This window comes from Pogonomyrmex barbatus, unplaced genomic scaffold (assembly GCF_055798465.1).
Source record: "Pogonomyrmex barbatus isolate J1 unplaced genomic scaffold, ASM5579846v1 scaffold14, whole genome shotgun sequence".
Classification (NCBI taxonomy): domain Eukaryota; kingdom Metazoa; phylum Arthropoda; class Insecta; order Hymenoptera; family Formicidae; genus Pogonomyrmex; species Pogonomyrmex barbatus.
Window position 1 is genome coordinate 3,965,017 of NW_028297110.1, and position 21,342 is coordinate 3,986,358.

General features: G+C 30.6%; 4 non-coding genes across 4 annotated transcripts; 2 read left to right on the plus strand and 2 right to left on the minus strand.

Annotated features, from left to right (window-relative positions):
• Positions 1–9,553: 9,553 nt before the first annotated feature.
• On the minus strand, positions 9,554–9,625 carry TRNAC-GCA (transfer RNA cysteine (anticodon GCA)). The gene has a single exon. It is a non-coding gene; the product is annotated as a tRNA-Cys (tRNA).
• An 8,381-nt stretch (positions 9,626–18,006) lies between these two features.
• Positions 18,007–18,127, minus strand: LOC112552424 (U5 spliceosomal RNA). Its single transcript, XR_003096611.1, has one exon. It is a non-coding gene; the product is annotated as a U5 spliceosomal RNA (small nuclear RNA).
• A 1,055-nt stretch (positions 18,128–19,182) lies between these two features.
• Positions 19,183–19,255, plus strand: TRNAA-AGC (transfer RNA alanine (anticodon AGC)). The gene has a single exon. It is a non-coding gene; the product is annotated as a tRNA-Ala (tRNA).
• A 304-nt stretch (positions 19,256–19,559) lies between these two features.
• On the plus strand, positions 19,560–19,633 carry TRNAT-AGU (transfer RNA threonine (anticodon AGU)). The gene has a single exon. It is a non-coding gene; the product is annotated as a tRNA-Thr (tRNA).
• Positions 19,634–21,342: the final 1,709 nt, after the last annotated feature.

Below are 21,342 nucleotides of genomic sequence, written 5' to 3' on the forward strand. Positions count from 1 at the left end.
TTTGTAATTAAAATTATAGTTCGCGGAATGTATAGAACACCTCTTCGGCCTCCGTGTAAACTGTGTTACCACCATGAATGTAACACACGCGCATAAGGATTGTTATAGCGTACACCCACGTGTCACGTAAACGCGTCTTCTCAACTCCCTCGTACGGCATTCTGCTCACACGCGCGCACGCGTGCAGCCACCCCCGCGCGTGTGTTCGCGCGTGTGTTCGCACACGCGGGACGGACATACGGCGGAGGGGAGGGGGAGGGCAGCCGGATCAGTCGTCGGGGGTGCACTCAACGAAATTAAACCCGCTACGTTCCTCGACCTCGGACCAACGTACCAGTCACAATCTCGCGCCGTCAGGAGAGAGACATCGATGACTTTCTTCGCGTTTCGCGCGACCAACCCCCCCCCCCGGCTTGAGACTCGCGTAATTTCAGGCACGCAGCGCGGATCTTAACCCTTAACCCTTGAACTCTTCCGTTCCGGTTTATATAGTATTTAATCTCGCGGAATCGCGAGACGAAATAGAAAGGAGGAGATAAACGATGGCAAGTTTCCAAAGAGATTTAATTTTGTCATTTGAAACGCTTAGTTTATAACGCTCTTTACCACAACTCTTTATGTAAGTTGAAAATATTGATATTTTACGTTATGTATGCGAATTGATGATATAATATGCATCGAAAGAAATTTGTATAATTAATTGTTAATAGTCATTAATTTTTTCTTTAAATTATCTTATGTAAAGATTTCACATTTCGCTATATGATATTAAATAAAAACGGAGGAATGATGCTTTTTATCAAAAAGTATCAGGATTCTATCTATAATACATATTAATACAAATCTGATTAAGATAATAATAACGTACACTATTCTTGTGTTTTCGATTTCACAATATCATTTTATAAAGTGTATGGTCTTTGACGTATATTAAATAAATGATATCTTGAGACATTTGAATTTGAAAAATATCACCTACGTCGTTTTTAATATCTGACAATTTGTTGCCTATATCAATACCATTCTATATGTTACGTACAGAAATTTCCATTAAGGAAATATTGCACAACAGTTCGCGATATCTTTGCAAGTAATCCGAATGCGATAAGTAACTTTTTTTTTTCATTGGTATGCGAAGAGGGAATCAGGTACATGCGATATATCGGAGTGTTGCAACGAAAACGGGTAGCGCGTGATGGTTAGCGCGAGCGAACGGCTCGAAAAGCTCGAAAAGCTCGAAAAGCCCGAAAGAGAGTGTCACGTTTCCATGGTAACCCGGCGTGGCAACTCCGCCCCTCTGGCCTCGTCGGTTCGATATCCTCTCGTCTCTCTTCCCTGACTCCCACGTCAACGTGCTCTACATTTTTCCAAGCTAAAGTCAAGCCTGCGAACCGATTAGAAACGATAATGGTCCTACGTCAAGAGGCGCGCTCAAGAAAGTCTTATTCTGACTCTGAGATTTCTTTACGATTAATCCTTTCAATAAGGATTGAAAGCCTGCGAACGTCATATTATTATTTGAGGCCGAAATACATAGTTGTTATTACGTAGCTTTGATAATTTTTATGAAATTAATATATTATGTATATGTTATGTATTCATCATTTGTTTTTTTCATTTAAATTTTCTTTCATTATTATTTCAATTCCATTCTGGATTCAGGACTTTTAATTCTTTGAAAATGCAGGAATACGCAATTGTGTGTTTTAATAGAAAATAATTAATTTAGATGGCTTGATGCAAAAGTTGTTAGTAAAAGCTTTCTCCTTTATCTCTATACGTTTAAAAAGTTTTTGAATAAATTTGCACTGTACATACGTCGTGATATTATACATTTATTTATGTTTTGCTATAGAAATACGCTTATAAATGAGCGAATTTATGCCAATGCACACGAATAAATTTTCAATGCAAAAATATGATTACATTTAGATGAAAAAAAAAACGTCAAAAAAAGTCAAAAAAAGAATCTTTGAATCAAATTCCTATTCACCTCTTGACTTAAATTAGAAATCAGAATTAGAATCATTGAAAATTCAGTTTATTCTTTCACCTAAAGAAGCACGCGTACTAAATTCAGGAACGATCGAAAGTGGGTCAGATAGAAAATTAGAACAACTGAGAGCCTCCCCGTTTGACACATTATATCTCCACGCATCTCCGAAATTGAACAGTGTTCGCGGAAAATCCTCCTCTCTTCGTTCTGAATTTCGAAAATTTTTTTCTCGGAACAATTCTGTGCGAGATACGAGCATTAATATTCGAACGACGACGCCGAATCGATACGAACTGGCGGTCTCTCCCGCCGAAAAGGGCAAACAAATTCGCACGCGTTTTCCGCGCGTCCATCCATCCATTCCACTTCCCTCCGTCCAATATCTCGTCCTCGTTCACGCGCGGCCCATCTTGTCCTGTCCTCCCCAATGCGTTTTCGCCGGTGCAGTCGCATACATACACCTCCCTCAACCCTCGCTCACTTTCCGAGCATGTGCTCTCTCGCGTGCGAAACGCGTTCCTGCGATTTGCTTTCTCGCGCTGCTTCCTCCATCTCCTGTATCTCCTCCTCCCACGCGCTACCTCGCTTCGTTTCGCTCGCTTCGAAGTTCTACCACCGGCTCCTTCCCCTTTCATCCTCCTTCCCCGCTATCCCTCCTACGCCTCCTCTCATCCCTCTTTCTTCGCGCGAGGACGCGCGCGTTAACACGTGCGCGCGAGCGATGGGCGAGAAAGAGCACGGATGACATATGCAGAACGTAGCCACCTCTATATTTTACGCCGGGCTGTTCGCAGGAATTTACGACGCTGCCATCGGCATTCTTCTCCTACCTATCTACCTCTACAACGTTCGCTTCTTCCTTTGCGTTCTCCCGCAGCCCCCCCCCCCCTCCCCCCGCGCTCTCCGCCCCCGCTCGAACGCGCCCGCTTCTGTATTTTATCGTCCCTTCTCTCTCCCGCTTGTCCGGAGCTTTCACCGATTTGCTCGCTTTTCTCATTTCTTTCCCTGTGTTTTTGTTGCTTTTCACCGTCTTGCACTTTGAAACATCAAGAATCGACTTCCTTTCTTTAGGCAAGACGGATATCGTCATTTTTCTTTTTATCTTTTTTTCTTTTTTCAATATGTCGATTTTTTTCAATCAGTGCTCGATTATTCCAACCCTCCCTCTTTACAATCTTAATTCTTTTTATATATTTTTTTATAATCTGATAATTCTTGTAAAATTTCGTTAAATTAATATCCTATAAACTCTAAATTTTTATACCATTTTATCGATTTGTTTTTCTCTTATGATTTTTTTCTTTAGTTTTTTTCTTTCATATAAACAAATGAAAATCAATCAGTAATTAATATCTATATACTTAATTCTATCTAAATATAACATTTCCTCTCATTTCTCTCTCTCTCTCTCTCTCTCTCTCTCTCTCTCTGAATTATCATAGAAGAAATCATCTTTATTAAAAAAAACCTCATTGTGCGCCTGTGAACTTTTTCTTCGCTCGGTGCAATCGATGCAATCGCATAAAATATTGACGCAACAATATGAAATATTGATAGCCATATACCACCGCGCGATAGAGAGCGCACCTTTTGATAAATAATTCGCCACGTCTAGGAGAATCCTTGAATCCTCGAATCCCCGCGGTATTCGAGAAGAAGAAGAAGCGCAGCTTTGATTAACGCATCTCTATCTGCCGGTGCGTTATTTGACTTTTTAACCGGCGCCAGTCCTGTTTATGCGCGCCGCGCCGCCGCTCCGGGCGAATTTTCGGCGAAGATCAAAGAAAACTAGCGTGACTAAAGGAACAGATTAAAGCTGCAGCCGTGAGGGGCTTCCTCTCTTCCCGGCTTTGGCGAAAACTTATGACGCTTTCTTTATTAAAAGCTAATAAACCGGCCGACTGTGTGCCGGTGCCTCGGTCGCGATTTCATTAATTTCACCTTTAATATTGCAGACCGAGCGATTCGCCGGTTGGAGATCGTTAGGTCGGCGTCGAAATAATGTAATTGCTAATCAGACACCGCTTCTATGAGACGGCGCCATATTGCATTCCCTTTGACATTCGGCATCGGGCAATTCTCGTCGACGTCCGTGAATCTCCCTCATTACGATTGCAGACAAATTTGCCGGAGCTTTGATTTCCACCGCGTTAGATTTTCAATTGTACGCGTCTACCTCGAGGCGACAGTACGATCGATTCCACTCACGAAACGTTTCATTATTAACGATTATCAAAAATGAATTTAGAAAAGTGATTAGAAAAGCGATCAGAAAAGCCGAATGGAAAGACAATATAATAAGTATGAATTACTTAACTTAATCTACATGCAATTTCCAAATTATAACTATTTATATGTTTAATTAATTTATAACATGATATTTTAAGATTTTCTACTTTTGAAATTCGAGGTTATTATATAATAAATTCTTCATGAGTTAAAATTAATCAAAGCTAATCAAAGATTCGTTATTACTAATTTAATTACTAGTCTATTTTACTGAAAAGCAAATTAAAAACATAGATATATTACTTTAATTTATCCTATCAATTTTATTAACGTTTAAATAAATATTTTATTTTTATACATTTCATTTTCCAATATACTCTCTTGTTCCAAATATTATTCTTTCAAACTTGTAAGATAATTTTATAAAATATCTTGCAAGAAATGAATAGAAACATTGTTAGATATTTATTTTGAGAAATGATATTTTTAACTAAGGAGAACAAACTACTTTTACTTCGCAATGGTGAATTTATTTTTACACATTATACACATATGTAATCATTAAAGTGTAATAATTATTCATTTGATTTGCTTATTTGAATCGAAAGATCGACGCGATTAATTGACATCAACGGATAAGAATCGCGCATCAAGCAGCGCTGAGAAGTTCTTAATTGAGAAAACAATTCCGTCGAGCAAGTCCTGCGTGTACCTACTTCGGCGGAACTTTTGGAAGTTTTATAAGCCGTTATCTTTTATCGCTGTGCTTCGGCAACTTTTTAAACCTCTGCCGCGCGCGTTGCAGGTCAGCATTTTTAACCCGCAAGACGTAAAGTTAAATATTCACTTCATGAAAGCGCCGTAAAGGGCCACGGTTTCTCTCTTGCCGTGGCTTGTGGAAGACCAACGGGAAAGACGGAATTCATTTACCTCGCCGGCATTTCGCAGAAGCGGATTTTCCTCGTGGACCGATTACATCGGTCCACAGCAAATATGACTCTTTCCTTTTAGATATTCCTAGTAAATCATCGTGCGAATCCGTCAAATTTAAAAGAAAGGAAAAGAGAGTCGATCAAAAGAAATTTATTAAATTTTTTTACGAACGAATAATTTTTTCGAGAAATGACTTTTTATCTATTAAATAGAGCAACGCGATAATTTAACTATGTTTATTGGTTAATTACGTTTATATGTTCTTATTTTTATAATGGATTATATTTAATATTTCAATTTCAAACAAATAGAATAGAGTTAAAAAAATGTAACATCTAAACTTTCTTCAATATTAAATATTTTGATAATCAAAATCATTCGAGTTCTTCTTCAAAAATAAGCTTGAAACTTGTCATGGGTATTCTAAGATATTCAGTATTTATCATACATTATTCGGGCAATTATTTCATAATTTGAAAGGATCAACAAACACGTTCTGGACAAAGCGGTCCAGCACGGCGCCACAGCGGGAAAAGTTATACACTTTGAGTAACATGAACAAACCAATTAACTGGTTAAGCAGCCAAACCCCCATGAAATTCAATTGTCTTCGCCCCACGCGTCTCGCCCCGGCTAACCGCCCTTATATTTTCATCCCTCGGCACGAAGACCGTGCCCTGAAGAGTCTAACGGCCGTACAGGCTCGCTATTATGGTGTCAATTAAATTAGATCACCAGCTAGCTAGGGGTGGCTTAACTGATACGATGTCAGCTCTATACGGGGGTGTACCGCACAAAGTGTGTCGTTAAAAGTGAAATGTAAATACTCGCAGTAAATATACGATATTAATGGTATACATATAATATTTATTTATTCATATGCATTTTAAATAGGCACCTTTGTGTAAAATTGCATTGCGGAAAATAAACTCTGATTTATATATAATAATTTGTATTTTAAATAAAAATATAAACATAATAAAATTCTCAGAGTATCGCATCGTATTCTATGATGTGTTAATAAAATTGATCGACACTTATTTATTCAATTATTATGATGTTTGTAGATTCAGTGTATATATTTGGATTCTATTTATTTAATATAAAATAAAGATGTAAAAAACAATAAATAATTATAGTAACATAATAAATAGTAATATAATAAATTAAAATATACACATAAATATTCAGAAAACGCGATATTATTAGATTAACATGTATTTTGATAAATCATTAAACAAATATTGAATATATTTAATAACGAAAAATATGTAGAATGACATAATGTTTTATTCAATGTTTAAAAAATAAGCTATTTAATATTTCATATCTTTTAAAAATCTTTTCTTCTATCAATAGTCAAATGTAAATGGCAATTAAAAGTTGAAAGAGATAATCTTGAAAACTTTGAATCTATAAAAATTACATAAATTACAATTTATTTAATAATTAAAAAAATGATTTTTCTAAAAAAATTCTTAATTGTTTATAAATTTATAAAATAATTAGCAAGCAGAGGAAATTAATAAACAAATTATATTGATGATATTATTGACGTTTTATTTTTATTATCAATATGTTTCTATTTTTCTTCGTTTATTCATTAATCTTTCAAATTTGTTTATTTGTCTTAAATACAAATTTGTCTATCTGTATTTGCAAAATGTAAATCATAGGAACGCCAATACGGATCAGAGAACAGAATCGAATTAAGGAACTTGTCGAGCACAATAGTAAGTCATATTTTACAAATCACTTGACTGTTTATGAATAATTTAAACGTTCAGCCCTTAGATATGGGCGAGGGTAAAACTGACAATCCTCCGAGGACAAAACGCAGAAGCCCCTCAGGGACATGGACCCTTTGTTACTGCTGGTCGCTGGTTGAAGCAAGGACGCCAATGTTTGATCCTGCACTACGTGGTAAGCCACGGAGGATCATCGTCCGTATTGATCTATTCTACAATTCACTTCGCTGCTTCTTAAGCAAGAGGTTTACAATCGCACAGCAAAATAAAATATCTTCCCGTAAGATAACAAAAAAGATTTCATATGTTTTATGCAAAAATTTTTAATTCCAATAATTAAATAAACGAATTGCGATATAAAAGGTACAAATTAATTACACGTGAATTTCTTTAAAAGGATTGATTAATAATAGCAATCAAGAATAACTAGTTAATTAAAATATACTTCAAAATTTATTATGCATTTAACGTAGCTTATAAAAATATTTAGTCTAAATGTAATACTTAATATAAAGTATTGATAGAAACCAATTATCGCGAGGAAGCTTTTTGCGAAAAATAAGATGAATATCTAAGCGTAAGTTATCCAGATCGATGGCTTTTCATCTTATTCATAGTAAAATCACGTTGCACGACTTTGTTCCGTGACTCATACGATTGGTGAAAAAGCATTGAGCCCGATTTCGGCGTCGATCCCTAAGCCTCGCGAATACAAAGGGCCGTATTCAGGATCGAGCTGATCATTGCTAACGATAATGGTGGATTAGCACGATCACATCTGTCATTGACTTATGCAATTCTGACATGCTTCCTCGAGACCTGCAGTAGTTTAAACCAGATATGTGAAACCAAAGTATATGAAATCAAATTCCGAAGCAAGAAAGCTTTTCCTGATTTACTTTGAATAAATCAAATCTTAGCAAGTAGATATTTTACAAGATAAATTTTGCGCAACATATATAAAACATAGATTTAACAAAAACGCGGCTTGATTTATTATAATATTTATATTAAGAGCTCTAAAAGTTTTAAAAAATGCGTATATTATAACAATGTATATTTTGTTGATATATCTAACAATTTCGTAAATAGAATGTAAAGTTGAAGTATTTAAAAGTTATATCTTAGTTATATCTAAGCATAATTTGAAATAATAAATAAATTACAATAAGTTACAATATCTTTCTCAATAACTTTTTTTAAATTAATTATTTCAAAAATCAGGACTATAAATTTTGTCACCAATAAATGAAAATTAAAAAAAAAAAGAAAAAGCAGTTATTATATTATTATTATTAAAATATATTATCTCATACGTTTTGTTCATTTTCACAATCTCATTGACTTTTCATCTATACATGTAATCTCTTTACAGCATATCAGTCTAAATAATTTTATTTAATGTACAAAATAATGTAAAAAATAATCATATATCTACTTGTATTTCAATTTTTTAATGAAATCAATTTAATTATCAATTTTACGAGATAAGAGTTAAATTAAAAATTTTCTTAAAAAACTTATCGGATATTATATATAAAATTTTATATAATTTTTTATAATTCTTTCTATATTTTACATTAAATTTTGCACGTATACAAATTATATTATAATATTTATAATTTTTACATAATATGAGAATACACATGGCAAAACATTGCATCGATCTTCTCATGGATAAGGATTTAAGAAACTACGTCGAAATCCGTGTGCAGAGATGAGGAGACTTATACTGGATATACATTTCATTTGGCGACCTGCCAATTGGCCTGATCGTCCCAACCGAGCACTACGGGCATTTCACGGATTCGACGAATATTTAGTGGGATTTTACGGATTTAACGCTTGCCGTCAAAGCAGGTGGTTCGCACATCGAACATTCATCTTCTGCGGTCGGCAGTCTTGCGGATTAACTGATAACTCTCTCTTCTCTCTCTTGTTAGATCTTTATGGTGGTGTGTCATACCATCGCTTTATCCTTCATCACTCTCTCAACATTACGCTTTACTTTATTCCAGCACGTGTTTCGGCATATAAGTTTCGTCTAGTAATGTAAAGCTATCTTGCAAATATATAACAAATCGAATCAGGAAGAAATGTGTTTCTCTGTTTAAATTTTTATTTTAACTTTTTAATTAATTTTTATAATTTTTACACAAAGAAAAATAAAAATAATTATTATTCTTCTTTCTCTTTCTTTTCCACTTTGAGAATTCAAATAAAAATCAAATTTCTGTGAATTATTCTATTTTTTATATTATTTTATATTGTCACATTTATATTATTACATCTCTTTTAATCTTTTTTGTAAACTATTTTTGATACTTTTCTATTTGTTATTTAAAACAATATGATATTTTTTGATATCTTTTAAGAGAGATATACTCTACCTTTTAAATATCATATATTTATAAATAATTAGTAAATTAAAAAATAGTTTTATCACATTAAAAATATAATAAAAATACATATATACTAGAGAGTTATTCATTATTATTCACTGAGATATAATAAGTTTCAACATATTCCTTTTTTGGTATTATACGTTCAAAAAAAAAAAAAATTCGGAAATAGAAGAGTAATATAAACTAAAGGAATATAATAACTAAGAGAAAAAAAATCTAATATACGCAAAAAAGCAATCTTGAGGGGGCACCCGGGTTTGAACCGGGGACCTCTCGATCTGCAGTCGAATGCTCTACCACTGAGCTATACCCCCAATTGATGAGATCCTCTTCTATTACTCTATTCTCTCTCCTTCCAAGAAAATTACGCTAATATAATCATAGTATTTTATTGTTATTTTATAGAAATATTTCAAATTTTACATATTTAATAAAAATAATAATTATCAAAGTACTAAAAATTGTTAAGAAAAGAATCTTTCAGAATATTATGAGACCTTTAATATTTATTTAAACAGCAAAAGAAGATGTAGAAATATCATCAAAAATTATTTTCAGGAAAATTTGTGTATTAAAATAAAATAAAATCAATTTTCCAATTTATTCTTAAAAATGCCTTAACAATGATCTATTTTTTTGTGAGTAAAATAAAATAAATATAGCTTTGTCTATATACGATTTGTAATGCTTGTGTTTTTGATTAAGGTATACATTGCTTAGAATGACAGATGTTTTGCGATTTTTTTTAGTATAAAAATTGTTCTTATACAAATAATTATAAATATTACCTTCGCAAATACGGAAATAAAGAAAGAGAAAATGTAAGAGAAAATTGCAGAAAACTGCGGAAAATAAATATGTACAGCTATAGGAACTAAGTCTTAAGTTATGTAAAGATGAATATACATATATTGAAATATTGACATTTCTGTAGATATTCAACGTACTAAATATATTGCCTAGAACGGCAGGTACTTTACGACTCTCTTAGGGCAATGCAAAAACAGCCCTTGTTGTCGTACAAATAGCCATGAGCGCTAGGACCCCCGCAAGGGCGGATGGCGACAGGTAAAGTAATATACTGCGGACCACCTAGTGGCTTCATGACTTTGCCATATGTCAGCGTGACTAAGGCACACATGGTCGAGATCATTGAGCGCCGTACCGAGATGTTCCATTTCCCAATAAAATGCGATATCTAACAATAAGTGTAAGTCTCCAGGTCAATTTAAACAGTAAATTTTTCAAGAATTTTAAAGTAGTGTAATCAAAATTTGGACTGTCTCTTTTTTATTAATTACAATTTAATTAATTAATTATTACTTAAAATATGTTTATGCCTTAATATCTTTGTAAAAAAAATCAAGTTCAAATTCGTAACAATAAAAGTAATAAATAAAAATTCGAAATAATAATAATAATAAAATTAAAAAAATAATAAATAATAAAATTAGATGTATGTATGTATGTATGTATGTATGTACCTTATATCTTTTCTTATTATTAGACAGAATTACATATGATGTTTCTTTTTTTAACAATTTTTCTCATAAATTGATACTTCTGTTTGATATTTCCATCAGAAATTTTATATATGCTATATATTTGCATATCATTATACTCGTACATACAGCGGCGAGAAACTACGTTATGAATAATAAATATTTCTGTGGAGATTGCATTACCTTAGATAATGGGTTTGCTAGCAAATTATTAATTAAAGTAATTTGTCGCTGCAATTATCGTTAATTTATTTGCATAATCTAGAGATCCTGATGGAATCCTTGCGAATCCAGTATGTTATTTGAAGGTTTTCTTTTATAAATATTATATAATATGCACAAAGAAATCCATATTTTATAATTCTATCAGTTGATAGAAATTAAAGGAATTATACAGAGAGAAAAGCAAAGAAAGGCATCAAACATTGAGAGTTTTACGTTTTTTAATATATTGTCAAGGGATTTAAGGGATTTAAGGGATTTATATCTCAATGTGGCAATTTATTCTTTTACTTGGATTTTCCTTGGAGAAAAGTCTAAAATTATTTTTATCGTAGACATATAAAGGGATCTGGTTTTCTTTGATGTAATATTCGTTGTTCATTCGTAGTGTATTATTATGCTATTACATTTTATTGCATAAAAACCAACGATTGGAGCTCACCGGCTGATGTATTTTACGAATCGATAAGCAGTTCGGCTGGTCGTTTTTCAATGCTTGCCGGTTTAACGAGAAAAATAAAGCGGGTAACGTCGAAGTCGGTCTATGCACCCTTCCGTTTGGTTTGCGAATTAATCCATCAAAACGGTCACGGTATAACTCATCCCTTCCTTGTTTTGTTCCACGCGCGTCCGCCTCTGTATTCGCCTCCTAAAGTCCGAGAGTCGATTGTACGTTGCATTTAAATGCACTGACAACGACGAACAGCACGAAAATTTGATTCGCTACTACGCATCTGTATAGGCAGACAAAAGAGATTACGTTTTATACAAGATGTTCAGAAGCGGCTGCGTTCCTTTTCTCCGATAAACGATAATTAATTAGCTCTGCGATTATTTTAATCGATAAAACAATCATTAAGCGATGAAAAAATTATTCTTATAAGCATCATAATTTGATCAAAGTGACAGAGATGTGTCATAGAAATAAATAAAAAATATTTAATATAAAATAAAATAAATACTTATTATATAAAAACTATAATAAACATTTACGTGAAAGCAAATGTTTTATCATGTTTCTGTTGTAGATTGGTAAAAAGAATAGCAAGAGTCTGTTCAAAACAGTTTATAGCAAAGAATATTTATTACGTGTCGTAAAAAGCTCTGTGTCTTGATATATCGAAACTGATTTATTCATAACAATAACTTCGTTTTCTGTAATTGTAACTCGCGTCACAGAAAAAATTGTTATTGGATAAAAAATTATATCGATTTAATTTAAGCCAAAGAAAATCCTCTGCTAATAAAATAATTGTCAAAAAACGAAAATTATTTTTTCGTTGGTAACATTAAATCTAGTAAGATTGAATTTAATCTTGCTTGACATAAAAAATACTAAATTTTCACAGCTTTTTCATAGCATCAATATTTATGTACATACGAGCTTTATTTTAATCGTTTTTGACACTTCGTCAGTCTTTAAGTGTCAATAAATTGATCATCGAAAAATATATTTGAATAATATCCGTATTTTTGGAAAAAAACGGATGTACTTAGAGATATTTTCACTAAAAAAGTAAAAATCAAATTATCATCAATTAAATTATTTATGAAGATATATATGTACAAATCTATATAAAATACGAGCTAAAATTTGAAATATGCATTTATCCTTGTCTAGAAAACTAAATATATTTATATATTTATATCTATTTTATATATAAATACTACGTATATATTTATACAATTTATATTTCCGATGATCTCGTTTAATAAATATTATTAGAAAGAAAAGACTTTTTAAGTAAAAGTTTAATTATACGTATATATTTTTAATAAATATTTGTGTACTTAAATGCAAAAAGTATAATTTTAAGCTAATATATAGAAATAGAATTTATTAATTCATCAGAGTATTGAAATCTATCTGATTATAAACGTAAGAATTAGTTTGTCTTTTTATTTAAATTATTTTTAAAAAATTAATAGATCAATAAATCCTAATTATTATCGATAATTTCTCTCGCAATTGGTGATTCATTAGAACAATATAAACTACGTGTGTCGCGCTCATATGAGCCCTCGAAAATAATTGGACATTCTTATTCCGCATAATTCTTATGACATATGTATTCAGATAAGTATCCTGGCGTCAAACCAATTGGCACCATTAACCCAAATATATATACCGTCCATTATGAGACGGGTACGTAGTAGATAAATTAATCATGGATTTCTCCTGCATCGGTTCTCTTCGGTTCTATCGACCTCGAAATCCCGCAATTCGATAATTCAAGATTCAATCAAAGATTCAGAAATTTCTCTTTCCGCGCGCGTTCTTAGCGTATTACCCTTATCATTGTTTTATTTGGAATATTATTTTGTTATATTATTATCATCGTGACAAAAGCAATAACCGGCGACAACTTTAATAAATTATAAAAGCGTCTCTCGCAAAATAATAAGAATGTTTTCTTTATAAGTATTAAATTTATACTCCTCTCCTATTTATGTCAGGCTATTTTGTATAATTAAGATACCACATCTGTTCAATTATAAAGCGAAAAAAATAGTACAAAGTAGAATATTATACAGAGTACATCGTTACATGACAGTATTTATAACTTTTAACACAGATTCCTATGTTATTTAAATAATATCATCCTGTTATTTTTCTATGAAATTTTATCGTATCAGTTTTTAGAGTTCCTTCAGATAATCATTACCGCAAGTCATATAAATTAAGAAAAGCATTTTTGTAAATACCATCGTCGTTCTATTCTGGATACGAAAAACTACGTTTGTCAATTACTTTCGAAAATTAGCTGTAAATGTATTTGTATTATCAAAAAAACATGCGTGGAACTGACATATAAGAATCTTTTCTAGGGTAAATTAAATTAGCGCAATTTCTTCCTTTTTGTAAGATCTTCGCTAAGTATATTTAACGTGCGACACATGCTCGCGTATGCATTATGCAAATACACGAATGTCATCTCATGTGTATTCGTATTTCTCTATACGCAACAACGGATGCACCTATATGCACACCTATATGCACACAACAGTATGTCATACATAGGATGCTCTAGAAGAAATGGACACTGATAAGTATTTGTACGTAAAAAAAATTAGATCTTTTCTAATAACAATGTAACACGTCTCTGAATTTTTACTAAAAATATTTCTCCCTTTCTTCTCGGATAAATGAACGTTACAAAAAGAAAATCAACCGAGTGCGTACTTAGTAATAAATATCAAGATCAGATTACCCTATTAAAATAGAAATAATTAAAAAAAATAAAAAATTGAAATATAAGTGGAATGATTGAATTTTCACTTTAAAAAGGGAAATTGTAGTGAGATGAATTTTCCAAACCACACAGAAGCGACTTCTGTCGCTTATTGTTAATCGATATTATTGTCAAATTTTCTCGGTCAGAAGAAGAAAACATATAGAGCATTTAAGAGCATAAGAGGCATTAATAAAAGGCGATTCGTAGGTGATGGAAATTCAATGCAGATAACGACGTGCGAAGTCATGGAGATTAAATCGGACGAGGTGATCGATACTTTAGATCCCATCTTTTCCGGACCACTCCGTACACGTAATGCATGCAGGTGCCACGATGTTATGTGCAAGCCGACGTGTGCTCGCTCGCGATCGCGCCTGTGGACGCATCGCGAGGCCGGCGCAGCCGTGAGTTTCCCCGTGTAGGTGTAGCGTGTCGGGTGGGTGCTGCGTACACATCGGGTAGTGTAGGATCAATATAAGCGATGACACAGCGAGAGCTCATCTTTAAGCCACGCCCATGAACACGCCGCGAACGAATGCAGGCGCGAGCCCGGCCGAGCGCGGCCAATCGGTGTAGCGCATCGATTTTTCGCGCCTTTTTCCCTTTTTTTTCGCGAAAGTGAATTTCTTCGCGAGGCTGACAAGGCGGCGGCGAGGGTGGAAGGAGAAGAGAATGGAGGGATGGGAAAGAACGCGGGCGAAGGCTTAAAGGGCGAACTTTGGGGAATAGAGAGGGTATGATAAGGAGCGACGAAGAGGACGAGGAGGAAAGAGGCGAGGAGAGAGAAAGAGGCAGAGAGAGATGGAAGCAACGACGGCAGTTGAGTACGAGGGGATGTTGGGGAAATGAGGGGAGAAGTGTACGGAGAGAGACGACTATGGAGAGAAGGCGGAGGATGAGGATCGATGAGGACGGGGGTGATTCTTCCATACCAGGGGTAAACGAACCTCCATTTCATCTACCCTTCATGCCGTTATCGGCTGTCCCTTTTTCAATCGAGGGTACCTCCCGCTGCTAGGGACATCGAGGTATATCGCGAGTTCATCCTCGCACGTATCTTGCCAGCCGAAACCAGCGGTTCTTGTCTTTGTTTAGAATTGTATTTATCACTGATAATAAATCATGTATCACTTTCCATATAAAAACTTTTTTATTCGATGTTCAATTAATTAACATGCCTACAGTTACATTAAATTCCTTCAAATTCCTTCAAAGCACAATATAGATTTTAATAAATCTATTTTACAAAAAATTAAATTATTAATAGAAAAACAAAAAAATGTTATCAAATTTTTTAAAAAGTGATACATCTCGCTTGCATTTACAAATGTTTATTATATCACAATCATAAAGATGTGAATATATATTTATACATATCTTTACAATTGTGTTTATATATAATACATAAATATATGTTGGTGTCAATATACTATTAAACTCGAGAAGGAAATTTAAATCCAAATGACAGCATCAATTATAATATTATTATATTAATATAGAATTTGGAATTTGTGGATATAGTAAACTCCTTTTGCCATCTTGTAGTAAGCCAGATAACTATTCGGAGAAAGTTCGTTTTATCACTCGATAACATATAAAATGTTAAATAATTATTATAATTAAATATTTATTATAAATATTTATTAATGTTAAATATTTAACGTGCCATTTTTATATTCTTGTTTACATTTTTAATTGATGTTAAGCTAATCAACATAGATGCACAGATTATAAAAAATTAGGATAAAATTAATGTGTTTTAAAAATTAATCGTATGTAATTAATAATGGATAGCGCTGTACAATTGAAATATTTCTCGTATTTTTCCCTTATTTATATTAGCGATATTTAAAGAATCTTTAAATGTGTTTGTATTATTCTTTTCTTTTATAATAATTTCTATAATTTACACTAGATACTTTCTATAGAAAAGCTGCAAACTTCCTCAACTAATTGTGATATTAAACTGATTTTTATTTTCTTATCGCTAATTTTTTGCTTGTCACGAATGAGCAAAATGTATTAATCAAAACTTTTAAAATAGTCGGATTATTGAAAGTAAAAACACACATTATTTAGTTATTTCTATTTATTCTATTATGTAACGTCTATATTAGGACTATAGATATTCAAAGTAATATAATGTCAAATCAGTCAGGAGATGATTGTTATTTATATATTTATTAAATCCAATTGTTCAAATTATTTGGATAGTTAAATTATTAACATGTGAAGATCATAATTTGGAAAATTTATTTATTATCTGAACGTAAAATATTCATTTTAAGAAATAGATATCTCATGACAAAGCAATAACATATTAAATTTTTCTAAAGAGTAATTAAATTTACACATACGTACAATCGTATATTCGTATATACGAACAATCGTATATGATGAATATGATAATAAATATCGATAATATTGATAAATCAGCTGCATGTACCGTAACTTATCAATGTGTGTCGTATGAATCATTTTAGAGTTATATGGTGCCATCTAATGTAATTGTATACAACTAGTACTTGTGTAACGATCGAGAGATGGCATCTGTAATCAATAACTCTCTCAGCATTTTATATTAATTTTACGATTAATGTATTTTAATTATTTAGAATTAAATTTTTCTTCTTTGGCGTATCTCCTCCTTGTCCTGTGTATTTCTTTGTTTTTTTTATATATTTTTTTAATGCATTTTTATTAAAGACTTACAAATATGCATATATATTTAATTCAGAAATGAATCTTAGAACAATAAAAAATTGTACTCGTTACATGTTTCTATTTAAAAGAGTTGATTATATTTTATATTATCTTTAAACATCTTTTTAAAACATTGCATAAGGATTTAATTTTCATAAGATAGGATGGTTGGATTTAAATTCCAATTAACTTATATTATATTTATATTATACTTATACTTATTTACTTACATTTTATTCTGCATATATAAATAAAATTATAATTTGTTGTTAATATATAAAACGATCATTATAAAAACAATGGATTGATTATACAGTTGGAGTTATTTCTCTATCATTAAAATTTATTATAAATATTTAACATGAAAATAGATAGATTTTATTATACATGCTAAGACTTTGGAATATTTTAATTTACAGTTTACATAGTCAAATAAATAACTGAGAAAACAATTTTATAGAATACAATTCTTAAAAGAAATACAATAAATATTCTTCTTATTTATAAATTATTTTCAAGCAGAGATTACCGTAAAGCTAAACAATTCGACAAAAATGTTAGACATTGTGCTAAAATGTTTCTAATTTTTGCATCATTAATAGAAAATTAACAATAATACAAGATATTTAATTATTTATTAGATATCATTAAAAATTTTTAAAAATTTAATTTTTAATATCTTCTGTCCACCATGTGGTATATCATTGTACTGAATTTTTATTTGTGTGCATCATTTATATGTTTCTAAATGTATTATATTTTCTACACATAAAAACAATAATTTTTTTAATATTATCAAGGACACTTGTAGTAGCATCAAAACTAAATATTTTATATTTCCTTTAATTTTATTATGTGTAAGAGAAAAAAAAAAACATTGAAAGGACAACGACATATTTAGCATCAAAAGAAAAGGTAAAGGAAAGCAACATAATTTATGCTTCGAATGCAGAATAAGATTACGAAAACTTTATAAAAGTTTCGAAGAATCTCTTCTCCCTGTAAAGATTTTTTATTTTTGAATTAGTTTACGACCCAACTTGCGTTGGGTACACAAAAAATTAGTCTATAGACTCATCAATTGTTCCCCTCCACGGAAATCTTTAGTAAAAGGCGAAAGATTTATGCGTGAATTGAAGGGAAACCAGAGTGCCGAATGGTGCTTCGTTGCTGACTCTTATAGTATACGATGATGAATCTTACTTACGAGAAAGATAGCCATCTAGTGGCTACTTCAAGCATTAGCTAGCCGACAAGAGTGAGAACTTGTTCGCCCGTCACTCGCTTGCCTCTTCGACATTCCGGTTTTCCGGCTTTAATTTTACACATGAATGCCGTACCGGTTATTAATTTTTCTTTAAGAAAAATATTTTTAAATAAAAGTTTTTTTAAAATTATTTTATCTTCAAGCATGAAAGATTATATTTAAAAGATGGGCGTTAAAAAATTTTGCTATTCTTTGAATAAAAATATCAATTAAAATTAATAATTATCGGAAATTATCGTAATTTACTATTAAAGTCTTAAAATTATTGGTATTGTTACAAGGAAAACCCATAATAAATGGTAATAAAAGTAACATGACATTTACGAGGTTCCAATTTTCTGCTGCTATCACAAATTTCCCACTCTTGTCTCATTCTTGTGAATTATTGAGTGTGCTGACTGCGCACCGAAAAGTCTTTGCTAAATTTCATTTCTCCTAGCTTTTGTAGTTCGATATGAAATTGATGTTACTAAAATAGATCTTACAACTTACTGATGAATATTTCTTATGAATATAAACCAGTCTACAAAACTTCTATGCATGTAGTTCTTTTGATTAATTTATTTTTCATTGTCTATTTCAGGATAATAATGTAATAGATTACATACTTTAAAATCAGAATAGTACTAAAGTAGTTTACATAATTTCAATTCAATATTTTTTTAACTTGTTTTACATAATACACTAAAGAAAAATAAATAGGTCTCAAGGTTCAATTTAAAATATAATTAAAGAAAATTTAAATATGACATAAAAATCTTTTTACATTTTGTATATAAATGTAACAGAAATTAGATTTTTATTTGAACATTTACAATTAATATTTGATTGTCTTGATTTAATTTTCAATTTTATTGTTAATTAATACAAAGTATGAAATATAATGAACATTATTTATATCGATACTTTATAAGTGAAATTAAGAGACAACATCTCATTCAGGGGGCGTAGCTCAGATGGTAGAGCGCTCGCTTAGCATGCGAGAGGTACCGGGATCGATACCCGGCGCCTCCAAATTCGTTTTTTTATTTTGTTAATTTTGTTAATAATCATAAACTATAAGAAATAAGTTATTAAAAAAATATTTGCATAAATATTTTTAATTCATTTTCTTAACACAAACAGATATTTTAATATTTTTATCGATAATTACTTTACTAATCGATATTGTTTAATACATTCATTAGAATTGCTATGGTAGAATTAAAAGTATATCAATATTTAAACAAATCTTATTAAAAAATTTTTATATATTGATATTAACATAAAATTGTACATCACGATTTTCCATGATATAATAGCATTCCAAAACCACGAAGGCGCCGTGGCTTAGTTGGTTAAAGCGCCTGTCTAGTAAACAGGAGATCGAGGGTTCGAATCCCTCCGGGGCCTCATCCGCTGACTTGTTTGGCGGGTCCATTAATTTTTTTTTAATTTATATTATACATTAAATTAGTCTTTAATATATTAATTCATTTAACATCATGCATATTACTTTTAGAATTAATTATTTATGGCACCAAACGATAGATTAGCTAAAAGATTAAAAAACTTATTACTAAAAAAAAATTTACAATATTCTTGTAAATGGAAATTTTTGTATTAAATTTTTAATTGTTAAATAAGCTAGAATTGATAATTAAATAATTTAATATAATAACTGTAATTATTATAAAATTAAAGAAATTAATAATTGATAAAAGCACAAGAGTGATTATGTTATTAAAAAAACTACAATTTTTTTTTTAATATTTTCTTATTGAAAACATTTGGAATAATGAATAATATTATTATCTATTATATAAAATTTACTTTTATAAAAATAATAAATTTCAAGAATATAAGAATTTTAATTATTGCTATACAATAATTCTAAATATAACGGTATAAACGGTATAAAATAATTAAAATATTGATTGGTAATATGAAAAAGAATTGACCATGACAACTTAATTAACTCATTTCGCATGGCCGCATTTAGGTCTAAAAATGTTGCATTTATGTGACAGTCTCACGATACATTTATCGATTATAGAATTTCGACGTGTTATTAAATTAAATTAATAATTATATATTAAAATATTCGTCTTAATATAACTTCATTTTATAAATATGTGGCATTTATCATTATGTATGTGATCAAAGTAAAACAATTAGCAAAGTGAAATAAATTAAAAGTGAAATAATTAATAAAATCTCTTTAAAAATTTCCAAATTCAAACAACACATGCAACAACAACATTAAATTTGAATTTAAAAATTTGTACGTATATTCTAAATATTTTTAAAATTAATAAATACTTTATACAAACATAAAGCCTTTGTGTAGAATAAGACATTTATAAACGTGTTATGCAAACATGTATATAAAATGTATTTTTAAAATGAATAATTTATTGTAATAACTAGTCATATTTTTATAATCATGCTATTATATTTTTTATGTTCTTTTAAATCTAATTAAATTATACAACCGCTTATATAATCACTTTGTAGGTCAAAAAAATGCGACCGTGAACAAAGTAACTGTCATGGTCGAACCTTGACGGAAAGAAAAATGTAAAACTATTTTAATTCTACCAGAAACTTGTTTTAAGTTAATAAAGAACATTTTATATATATATATATATATATATATATATATATATCATATAAATTAAAATGCTATATTTCAATTTTGTTTGTACAATGATTAATCATTTATTTCTTCTATTTAAACTATAAAACACTCTTTGTGTAAATTATTTTAATATATATAAAAATTTAAATATAAAGAGCATATAAATTATTTTTTAAAAAAAAAACATTCTTTTGCCTCTTTTTATATTTTTAATAATTCCTCCCTCCTCTTTCTCTATTTTTATTTTTTAATCACGGCAATTTAAAATAAGTTGATCATATAATACCACATAATATTTATATAATAGAAAAAAAGAATTTAAATATAGATCAATCTCTTAAACAGAGAATTTAAAAAGTAGCACAAAATATAATGTCCTCTTCTGCTTTCTATTTGTATTACTCTGTCACTTTCTATTTGTGAACAGAAATTACCCAATGAGCATTGCTGAAAGTAAAAGATTTTTATAATGATCTTTTAA